At 34.5% G+C, this 11,139-nt stretch overlaps 1 pseudogene; it reads right to left on the minus strand.

Annotated features, from left to right (window-relative positions):
* Nucleotides 1–2,443: 2,443 nt before the first annotated feature.
* Nucleotides 2,444–3,146, minus strand: LOC106970594 (transmembrane protein 147-like; annotated as a pseudogene).
* Nucleotides 3,147–11,139: the final 7,993 nt, after the last annotated feature.

Consider the following 11,139-nt stretch of genomic DNA (forward strand, 5'->3'; position numbering starts at 1 on the left):
TTTTATATTTCCATTCTGTATTTGAGCAATTTCTCCCAACTTCATTTGCCATCCTGCTTCTTTTTGTTGATAATCAGGATATCTTCCAGTAAAACATACTTTCTTTGGGGACTAATCAAAACCCTGACTAAGTAAGGGTGCTAGAGACTGATAAGCATGTGATGCTTCGTTCTCATTGCTAACCCTGCAGAAATAGACAATATAGAGGAGGCAAATGAGAGGATACTGAACCTTAAACGAGCTATTTCAAGCTATTGTTTTCCAACAGACCCTTCAGAGCACATCTTGTTATAATATTCCTGATGAGATATTCCAGCTTATTAGACAGCCAACTGTTATAGCAGTAATGTGGCCTCATTTAACAATATTAAACCCAAATGGCTATCAATGTTCAGAGCTCTTCTCTGTCACAGTAATAACCTTTATTTCACATTCTCATATTTTCTCATTGGCAATAGCCTGAAGAATTAATTTGGAGTTTCTCTGATAACATACAAAGTTGAATATCTTCCTTGTACCCACTGAGATATAGAGGAGGAATACAGTATTGTGAGAATAGAGAATGAGTCAAATCTCTTACTTGACTCAAAGATGAATTACCCACTATCAAATAATTATTTCTGATTGTGGAATATTGTGACTAAATTCATTCTGGTACTAATTATGAGGTTAAAAAACACCTTTTCTTAAAAATAACGTGAAAATTTTGATTTCAACTAGATGTTTTTAGCAAATACTTGGAGCACATTAAGTTAGAACCTAAAATAAATATGCAAGTTAAATTAAAACAAAAAATAAAAGTAAAATAAGTGATATAAAAATGTAGTAGTCAAATGTCCAAATCAAATGTCCAAATATAGCAATCTGCTTTTTTCTGTCAAGGAAAACCATAAACTCTAAATATATCTGTATTAAATACATTATAATTCAAGATGACTACTTAAATTATTTTATGAGGTAGAAAACACATGAGTGGTCAAGAGGGGCAGAGAAAGAGAGGGACGGAATCTTAAGCAGGCTCCACGCTCCGCACAGAGTCAGAGGTGGGGCTCGATCCTCCAGCCCTGGGATCAGCAAGGTTAGATGCTCAACCAACTGAGCCACCCAGGTGCCTTCAAGACAATTTTTTTTAAGCCATCTTTGTGCTTGAGAAGTGCAATGTGAAATTATTGCCACCAGTATTACACAATTAAATATTCATTAAACCAACATTACTGTTTGGCATCATTTGATAAATATATGGAAACAATTCTAAGTTCTCCTCACTGATGACATAACAATAGTCACAAAATGTTGAAGCACGTTCTGCCCTAAAGCTGACATTGATGATACTGAGCTACGGCATCCATTTTCTCTTGGATCAGGTTTGCAGGTTTTGTCTCAGTTACAGATGACAACAGCAGACTGCCTGTATGATGTGACAGTGATGGTTAAATGCCAAAATCCATTCTAGATCATTTATATGTTTTCACATGTAAGCCTCACTTAATTTTTTAAGGAAATTATTAAGATCCACATTATACAGTTTTCCCAAGTTCATCAAAGCTGATTGCTTGGTTCTAACCCCCATCAGCTGATTTCAAGAAGCATTTCCCCTATTATATAATATGCAGCCAAAATAACTATAACAGTAACTCTTATTTCCCTCTCTCTAATCCCTACATGTACCCATTTATGTCAAGTTGTCTTATTAATCAATAATTAATGAATTTGCTTTAAAAGTCACAAAGATGATGACATCTAGACAAAATATATTGACCTATTCGACTGAGTCCAGCAGACAGCCAATTCTTTAGCTTTTTTTCTCTCAAACAGAAAACAATTCTAGGGAGAGCCCAGCCAGGCCCAGTTATATGTATATAAAAGTAGATTATGAAGAAATAATATGTTTATTTTTATAATTTTTTTATTTTTTAAATGTTTATTTTTGAGAAAGAGACAGAGTGAACGAGGGGGAGGGGCAGAGAGAGAGGGAGACACAGAATCCGAAGCAGGCTTTGAGCTGTCAGCATAGAGCCCTACATGGTGCTTGAACCCACGAACTGTGAGATCATGACCTGAGCCGAAGTTGGATGGTTAACCAGCTGAGCCACCCAGGTGCCCATATTTTTATAATTTTTTAAAATTTAATTTATTTTGAGAGAGAGAAGGAGAGAGAGAATCCCAAGTAGGCTCTGCACTGTCAGCACAGAGACTCATGCGGGGCTCAAACTCATGCATCAAACTGTGAGATCATGACCTGCTCCAAAATCAGGAGTCTGAAGCTTAACAGGCTGAGTCACCCAGACACCCTTATATTTATAATTTAGTAAACAAAGTGATTATTGGCATTGCAGTATTTTCACAGGTAGTGAGTAGAATCTCACATGAGATAGATAGATAGGTAGATAGATAGATAGATAGATAGATAGATATCTTTATTTTTTAACTTTCCAAATACTATTTATTTCACTGAAACCTGGAGCCAGGGCAAGGGTGTGTGAATGTCTGGTAAACCACACCTATGCCTGTTGACAACAGTAACCTCGAAGACCAGTGTGCTGAGGGCTAGCAGCCCTTTTACCACTGCTCCAGATAGCAGTGCTGTCCAGCTGTCCAGGGAACAGAGGTGGACAAAGGTCTCCGTTACAAAGCCCTTACAGACACTAAGGAACATCTGTAGGAGCACTGCTCACAGAAAACTGTGGTATAGGTCATAGCGTGTTATCATCCAGACCTGGGCAGATGCGATGATGTAGTGGGCCAAACTGATTTTGGAGTCAGTGCTCATATGGATATATTTCCAGCCAAACTCAAAGCCCGGGGCTCCAACCCAGAAGGGAGCACAGTGGGACATAAAGAGCTTGGAGATGGTCTAGCCTGGGGCAGCAGCCATGATCTTGTATTCCCCCTTGCCTGCATTCTGTGACATCTCGAGGTTTAGGTCTATCAGGTCTGTCACATCCACACTGGCCTTGGTCAACTCCCCAATAAAGTCATAGATGCCACCTTCCTAGGTGGGAACAAAACGTAGCCAGGAACACCATCTTGCAAAGCTGCATGAGGAGGTGGGTGACCCCAGGCTGCACACACGTTCAGGAGGTGTTGTACTCGGACAGCCTGCTGTACTTGTAAGTGAGGAAGTAGGGGAAGTAGGCCAGGGTGAAGCAGTTCCTGAACTGAACAGGGCCATGATGCTGGCCACCTGGGCCCAGCCAAGTAGGGGTCTCTGGCTCTGTTGGCCTGTGGCCCTGGGCCCGAGCCCACCTGCATCCCAGGCAACCCACCTGGTCTTCTTCAGGTGAGTCACTTAATGTACACTGTTCCAGAAGCCAGGCATTCTTACTCCTACCTACATGAGAGTCCAGACACAGTTTGCATGAATATTTAATCAAATCATTGCTGATTAAAAAAAAAAATTGTTATAATCATGTGCTTCTTTAAGAGAAGATGAACAATAACAATGTATGCAAAAGTGAATTTTGACAAATATAATAAAACATTTTAAAGTTATACAGAATTTTAATTTGAAAGAGGTTATAAGAGTAAATAGTACCATAATTTTTCAAGCTGATTGGGAATCAGAACTCTTAAGAAAAATTAAAATTTGGGGGTGCCTAGGTGGCTCAGTTAGTGAAGCGTCCAACTTGGGCTGAGGTCATGATCTCCCAGTTCTGTGAGTTTGAGACCCATGGGGGTCTGTGCGGAGAGTGCAGAGCTCAGAGCCTGCTTAGAATCCTGTGTCTGCCCCTCACCCACTCACATTCTGTCTCTCTCTGAAAAATAAACTTAAAAAAATTTAAAGAATCGTTTAAAAATCCGGAGCGCAGTCCAGGAATTACATTTTTAAAAATTGTTCTGATCATTTTTTAATATATAACTGGTCCCCTTGAATAGCATTTGGAAACCTCTGAATTTCAGTGTCTAAGTTTATATGTAGCAAAATAACTTTCTGTTATTATGTATAAAGTATCAAATATTTTTGACTATTCAAAGTTGTTTTTAAAATTACACAAAATCTGTCTAGATTTTAACAGGGATTATATAGAATCACTTTAATCTGTTATATTTTATTGAATTTATCTTCTCTTTTGCAATATATACCACAGTATCCCTAAGTAAATCTTAAAAAGTAAAATCAATGAATTGAATTTTAGAAAAAAAATCTAATACTATAATTACAAACATTTTTGGAAAGATTAAGAAGAAGCAAATAATTTTGTGTGAAAGGGTATGGGTGTATTTAATTTAGTGTTAGATATCTAAAATAATAATTAACAGATTTTTTAAATGAAAAATTCCGCTATGTTAATGTATCTAAAAGTTTATAGCGCATAGGAGTTTCATTAATGTGTGAGTAAAACAGTAAGTGACTGGATAAAGTATAAAAATTCATGGATTAATGTGATTACCCGTCATCAAGGAAAATGCTAGAGGTGATGATGTATGTTTTTTTTAAATCATTCCAGAAATGGTAATTACAAGATTTGGTAATGAGTTCTTTTTGCCAAATGCACATATTTTGTGTTACTCTTAGTTAGGAATTGAAAATTGAACAGTTATGAATGATAAGAAATCTTATCCAAATGGCAAATTATCCCATGTGCAATAAGTTGTTAAGCATCTTTATAAACATTTTAATGTTCTCATGGCGGCCTCTGATAAATAATTATCTTTAAAAGAAACCATAAAAAATTCAATTTTCTTCCATTTCTCATTGTATATTGCCTGTTTTATCAGATATTAATATCATGACCTATATAATCATTTGAAAAAATAGATCTTTGAATTTTTGTTTAACTTCCTATTGTCTAATATTTGAATTGAACAAACATCAAGCATATCTTATGCTTTACACTGTGACAGATTGTGGGGAAACTATGGAATCTAAGGCAATTCTTTTAGAGACTCATGGGTGTTAATAAAATAATGTTACACTGAACCTAAAGTTAAGAATTATTTTTTTAGTAAAAGTTACTGGTTCTCATTAGCCAGAGCTGATTCTAATGCCAAGAATTATACTGACCTCTCATCTAAGCTGAAACAGTGCTATTAATCCCTAGATTAGTGACAGTGCCTTAATATGATTAACTGTCTAATTAGTTTAGGGACTAGCCACTTTCACCGTTGCAATGTTTTTCTCTAACACTCTCTCCGGTTTTCACCGGCATGGGCATCACAGAAAGCATTGCCTGTCTTCAATAAAGTAACTGTGAAATAAACATTTGAACCAGAAAGCTTTCTATTGACCCAGAGATATAAGATTAATCCTCCACAGAATAATGTACTTAGAGCCGACCAGAATGTAATGTTGTCAAAAAGAAGAGGGTGAAGACATCAACACAAAACAAACTTTATTTGCCTTCAGCTATAGATTCATACATATGAAAAACAGAGACAATTTTTTCATGGAATATGTTCCAGGTTTTTTATATACCAAGTAAAATATTAAAAACAGCCCTGTTTTATAGCATCCCTAGACAATTATGTGTCTCATATAAAGATGATTATTTTATCACAGAATTTAAAAGAAACACATTTGTTTGTTAATTTACAGATATTTGCACAAGATAAAAAATAGACCTCTTTAGTCAGTTTTCAGCTTTCAAAATAGAAGATATTTCTGTTTCCTTTACTACATAATTCTTTCAGTACTGAATTGGTTATATAAAACATTCACCTGTATATCCATTAAGTAAAAAACATATGCGTTATTGCCCCAATAGCTCAGAATTGAGACCGGAGTAGCAATTTTAGTCTCTGAAGGAATTTGAAAGCACATGTGATTCCCTTTATTCCCATATAAAGCAATTCATAATACCTCACTGATAGATTTAATTGTTCATGCTTATCAATTTTGTTTGATTCAGTGACCTTCCATTTTTGAATCTGAAGGACTTTGTGTTCTAAAAGAAAGTTGGAAAGTGAAAACATACAACAAAAGTGGTCATTCTCTACAAGCATTAAGTGAACCTTTTTCTCTCTGAAACAAATGTAACAACATGTATTTCTTCATGCAGCTGCCAAACTGAACCATGATGTGGCCAATTCATTCTTTTCAGCTGTCTTCATGATGGATCCACAGGCTTTGTCGTTTCTAAGCTGGCATTTTTTTTTTTTTTTTACCTACTAAAGTTGGACATTCCGGGTAACTCATATAAAATCTTCCTGTTTACTGACCTAGTTAAATGACATGCTTCCCTTTGTAGAAACAAATGATAATCCCTCTTCCACACACAGAAACACATACCTTAACAAACCTGTCAATCAGTAGGGCTGAAGGATTCTAAACTGTCTTTTATACTTAACTAGAAAAAGGCAATAACACAAATAAAAGATTCTTTGTTTTTTTAGACATTGGACATCTTGTCAATTCAAGTACTGTCAAGAATTAAGAAGATAAATCACCTGATTTAAAAGTACAAAAACAAAAGTTAAAAACATAAGAGACCAAAGAGGTATAAGCAGTAGATGTTAACATTTACGTAGACGATCAGAGTGGTAGTTTTGCATGCCTTGTAAGCAAGCATTTGGTTGCATATTTGTTAAGGGGAAGTTTACTGTCAACACCTAAATTCTACAACTTCATCCTCTTTTTAAAAGCTAGCATCACTGTTCTCATTCTGATGCTGAATGCATTGAAAGGCCAGGCCTCATCAGTTCCAATGAGTGCTCTGTGGCTTATACCCTATACACTGAGCACAAAACAGCACTGCACTTAAACTGTCCCCTTACATTGCTTCCAAATGATCTGCTTTCCATTTATTCATGAATGAAAAGTTGCCATTCTTTGTTTTACTACATGTTATTATCACAAAATAGTTCAGGTTTTTTTCCCGTTTCTCTATTTGTCCTTTATACTTGAGCTGTCTTCCATGGATTTAAAACATTCAAAACTACACTTATAGAAGTTTTATGGAACTAATCTTTATGTTATGATTAGGAACATAAAGATTAGGAACTAATCTTTATGTTATGACTAGGAACATAAAGATTAGGAACTAATTTTTATGTTATGACAAAAACAAGTACTATGGACAATGTTGTAGCTATCTAAGGTTACGTGCACTATTCACTTCTACGTGAGTAAATATTATGATAAAAGGCATTAAATGTTTATTAAATAAGTGGATGTTTTTTATTTCATCTGACTTTGAATTCTAAATTGCTATTGAGTAATGAATCTTAATCATCAAAACAGTAATTCACAACAGCTTACTTTATATTTAGTAACACAGGATTTTTTTTAAAAAACTGTTAACATTTTATTTATTTTTGAGAGAGAGAGAGAGTGCAGGGAAGGGCGGAGAGAGAGGGGGACAAAGGATCTCAAGAAGGCTCCATGGTGACAGCAGCAATCCCAATGTGGGGCTTGAATTCCCGAACAGCGAAATCATTACCTGGGCCGAATTTGGACACTCAACCGACTGAGCCACCCAAGCACCCAACGCAGGATTTCTAATGATAGGTTCCTGCACTCTACGTCTATGTGGACAGTAGCAGTGACTGATATTTGGGGCCATTTAACACAACAAAATGTACATAAACTAGAAATGGCAGAGAAGACTGGCTTGGGGGTATTTCAGTGGCTACCAAACATTCAGAAGTATATGACCCAGATGCTGATTTTCTGAGGGTATTTTACCTGCCTTGTGAATGTTATATTTCATTTGTAGTTTTTTACTGTTTTAGCCATCATATGAGATCACCAGTTTCATAATGATAGTTTGGTATTCTAATTGTGTATTTTCTATATTGTCAGTATTTTAGTAAGTGCATATTGGGTCCACAGTAGGAAGATCATAGATATGCACCCAACATGAAAATTCCAGAAACCTTGCCAAGAAGTGTGTGCACGTGTGTATGTGTGTGTGTATAGCTGTTTCCCAAGGAAACGTGTCATACAGACTAAGCATCTTAGAGTTTGGGCATTTACTTTTAGAATATTAAAATTCATAGAAAGCCTAAGTCATTTCTATGTAGACGTGGATTTATATGGTTTGATAATTCAAATTGGACTTAATTGTTTTTGAAGTAAATTTTCTCTGCTAATAATGCAATTCCCTACGTAGGACACTTCAAGTATATTCCATAAAGTACAGTAACACTAAACATTAGTTTTTTTTAATGGACAGTTGTGTCTCTAAAAATGTCTATAGTATTGTCAACTTGGAAAAACAAAGCTGTGTAAATTAAAAGATGATAAAATATGGTTCATGTTTTATTTATATCATCAATCTTCTATAGAGTAGGATACCATATAATTGTCTTTTATGAGTTACTTTGTTTTCTTACAAAATATTTTGTCAAAAGTATTTAGATTTAGCAATTTTAGATTTCTAACAGAGTCGGATATATTAGAATTTTTCAGTGTAGCTCTTTTTCTTCTGACAAGCCAGCAGAATTTCAAGATATTTTCAGTTTGAAAGGTCAAAAATGGACATGTTCTGGCATAGAATTTCATTCAACTATAATGCCTCTTTCTCTCACATGATGGACTTTTTAAATCAAAATAAAATAAATAAATAAAAAGACACTGAATGTTTAAGTCTTAAAGTTACTGTTTAATTTTTATATGGAAATATCATAAGCAGATTATGGTAAAGTTTAGTCATTCTGATTTCTCTTTTAACCTGATGGGTTTAATTTTAATAGACTCTCATTTGTAATAGGTAGGAGCATCACTGCTTGCCTATGTCATTTGCATTCTGTATACCATTGAAATACTAAAAGCGATACAATAACTTTAAATTGTAATTAAGCTACCACTATGCATTCATATATAAAGAATATGGCTGTTTAAATAAGCCTAATCACTGTCACCATACATAGTTACAATTTTTTAACTGTGTTGAGAGATTTTAAGACCTACTCACTTAGCCACTTTAAAATATGTAATAGAGTATTATTTTTTGTAGTCTCCATGCTATATATTACATCACCATGCCTTATTTATTCTAAAACTGAAAGTTTGTACCTTTTGACCCCCTTCATCAATTTGGCCACCCAACCTCTGCTTCTGGCAACCACCAGTCATCTATTCTATTATGAGCTAGGTTTATTTTTGTTGCTTTTAGATTCCACACATAAGTGAAAACATATGGTATTTGTCTTTCTCCAATTTATTTCAATCAGCATAATGCACTCAAGGTTTTAATTTGTATTTCCCTGAGGAGTAATAATATTGAGGATCTTTTCACGTGTCCTTTGGCCATCCTCTTTGGAAAGACGTCTATTCAGGCCTTCTAACCATTTATTAATCTGATATTTTTGTTGGTGTTGAATTGTACCAGTTCTTTATTTTGGATATTAACTCTTTATCAGATATATAACTTACAAATACCTTCTCCCATCACTGGGTTGCCTTCCTGCTTTGTAGATAGTTTCCTTTGCTGTGCAAAAGCTTTTTTATTTTAGTGTAGTCCCAATAGTTTATTTCTGATTTCCCTTTGCCATAGGAGACATATCCATACTTATGATGCTAAGGCCAATGTCCAAGAGATGACGGCCTATGTTTTTTTTTTCTATGAGTTTTATGATTTCAGGTCTCAAATTTGGATTTTTAATCCATTTTGAGTTCATTTTTGTGTATGGTGGAAGGAAGTGGTCCATTTTATTCTTTTGTATGTAGCTAATGTTTGTAGCACCATTTATTGAGAAGACTGTCTTTTCTCCTTCGTATATTCTTGCCTCCTTTGTCATGGATTAATTATAACCACATAAGCATGGGTTTATTCCTGGGCTCACTATCCTTTTCTGTTGATCTATATGTCTATTTTTGTTCCAGGACCATACTGTTTTTACTCTTATAGCTTTGTAGTATATCTAGAAATCTGAGATTGTAATATCTCCAGCTTTGTTCTTCTTTCTCAAGATTGCTTTGGCTATACAAATTTTAGGATTATTTGTTCTACTTCTGTGAACACTGCTGTTGGTATTTTGATAAGGATGGCATTGAAGCTGTAGATTGCTTTGAATAGCATGGACATTTTAACAATATGCTTCCAATCCATACAGTTTAATATTTTATAGTTTTCATAGTACATATTTTCACCTATTTGGCTAAGCTTATTCCTAAATGTTTTCTTCTTTTTGATGTAATTGTAAATGGGATTGTTTTCATAATTTCTCTGCTACTTTGGGAATGCCACAGATTTCTGTATGTTAATTTTATAACCTACAGCATTATGGAATTTATCAGTTCTATCATTTTCTTGGTGGAGTCTTTAGGGTTTTCTATACATAGTATCATGCTATCTGCAAATAGTTACAGGTTTAGTTTTTCCTTACCAATTTGAATGTCTTTTATTTCTTTTCTTTTTGTCTGATGCTACAACCAAGACTTTCAATACTATGTTCAATAATAGTGGTGAGAGTGGGCATGCTTGTTTTGTTGATCTTAAAAATGTTTCAATCTTTGACCATTGAGTATGATATTAGCTGTGGGTTTTTTATGTACGGCCTCAATTATATTGAGGAATTTTTTCTCTAAACGTGTTTTGTTGACAGTTTTTATCATGAATGGATGTTGTATTTTACCAACTGCTTTCTTTGCACCTATTGAAATCATAGGTTTTTTATCCTTTCTCTAGTTTAATGTGATGTATCACACTGTTTTGTGACTATTGAACTACACTTGCATACCTGAAATAAATCCTACTTGAACATAGTGGATTATTATTTTTTTTTAGTATATTGTTGAACTCAGTTTACTAACATTTTGTTGAGAATTTTTGCATCTATTTATGAGAGATATTGGCCTGAAGGGTTTTTTGTTTTTGTTGTTGTTGTTGTTTGCTTTGGTTTGACTTGGTGGGATTTTGTTTTTTGGTGGTGTTGGTTTAGTGTCTTTGTTTTTGGTATCAGGATAATGTTAACCTTGTAGAATTAATTTGGAAATTTCCCTTTTTCTTCTATATTTTGAAATAATTTGAGAAGAATACATACACTCTTCTTTTGATGTTTGGTAGAATTCATCTGTGAAACCATCTGGTCCTGGAATTTTGTGTATTGGGAGTTTTTTGTTTTTGTTTTTTTTTTTTTTAATTAGTGACTCAATTTCATTGCTGGTAATTGGTCTGTTCAAATTTTTTGCTTCTATTTTTTCCTGATTTGGCTTATAATGCATTCTAGTATTCTCTTATAATCCTTTCTCTGTGG

Source organism: Acinonyx jubatus, chromosome A1 (genome assembly GCF_027475565.1).
Source record: "Acinonyx jubatus isolate Ajub_Pintada_27869175 chromosome A1, VMU_Ajub_asm_v1.0, whole genome shotgun sequence".
Classification (NCBI taxonomy): Eukaryota; Metazoa; Chordata; class Mammalia; order Carnivora; family Felidae; genus Acinonyx; species Acinonyx jubatus.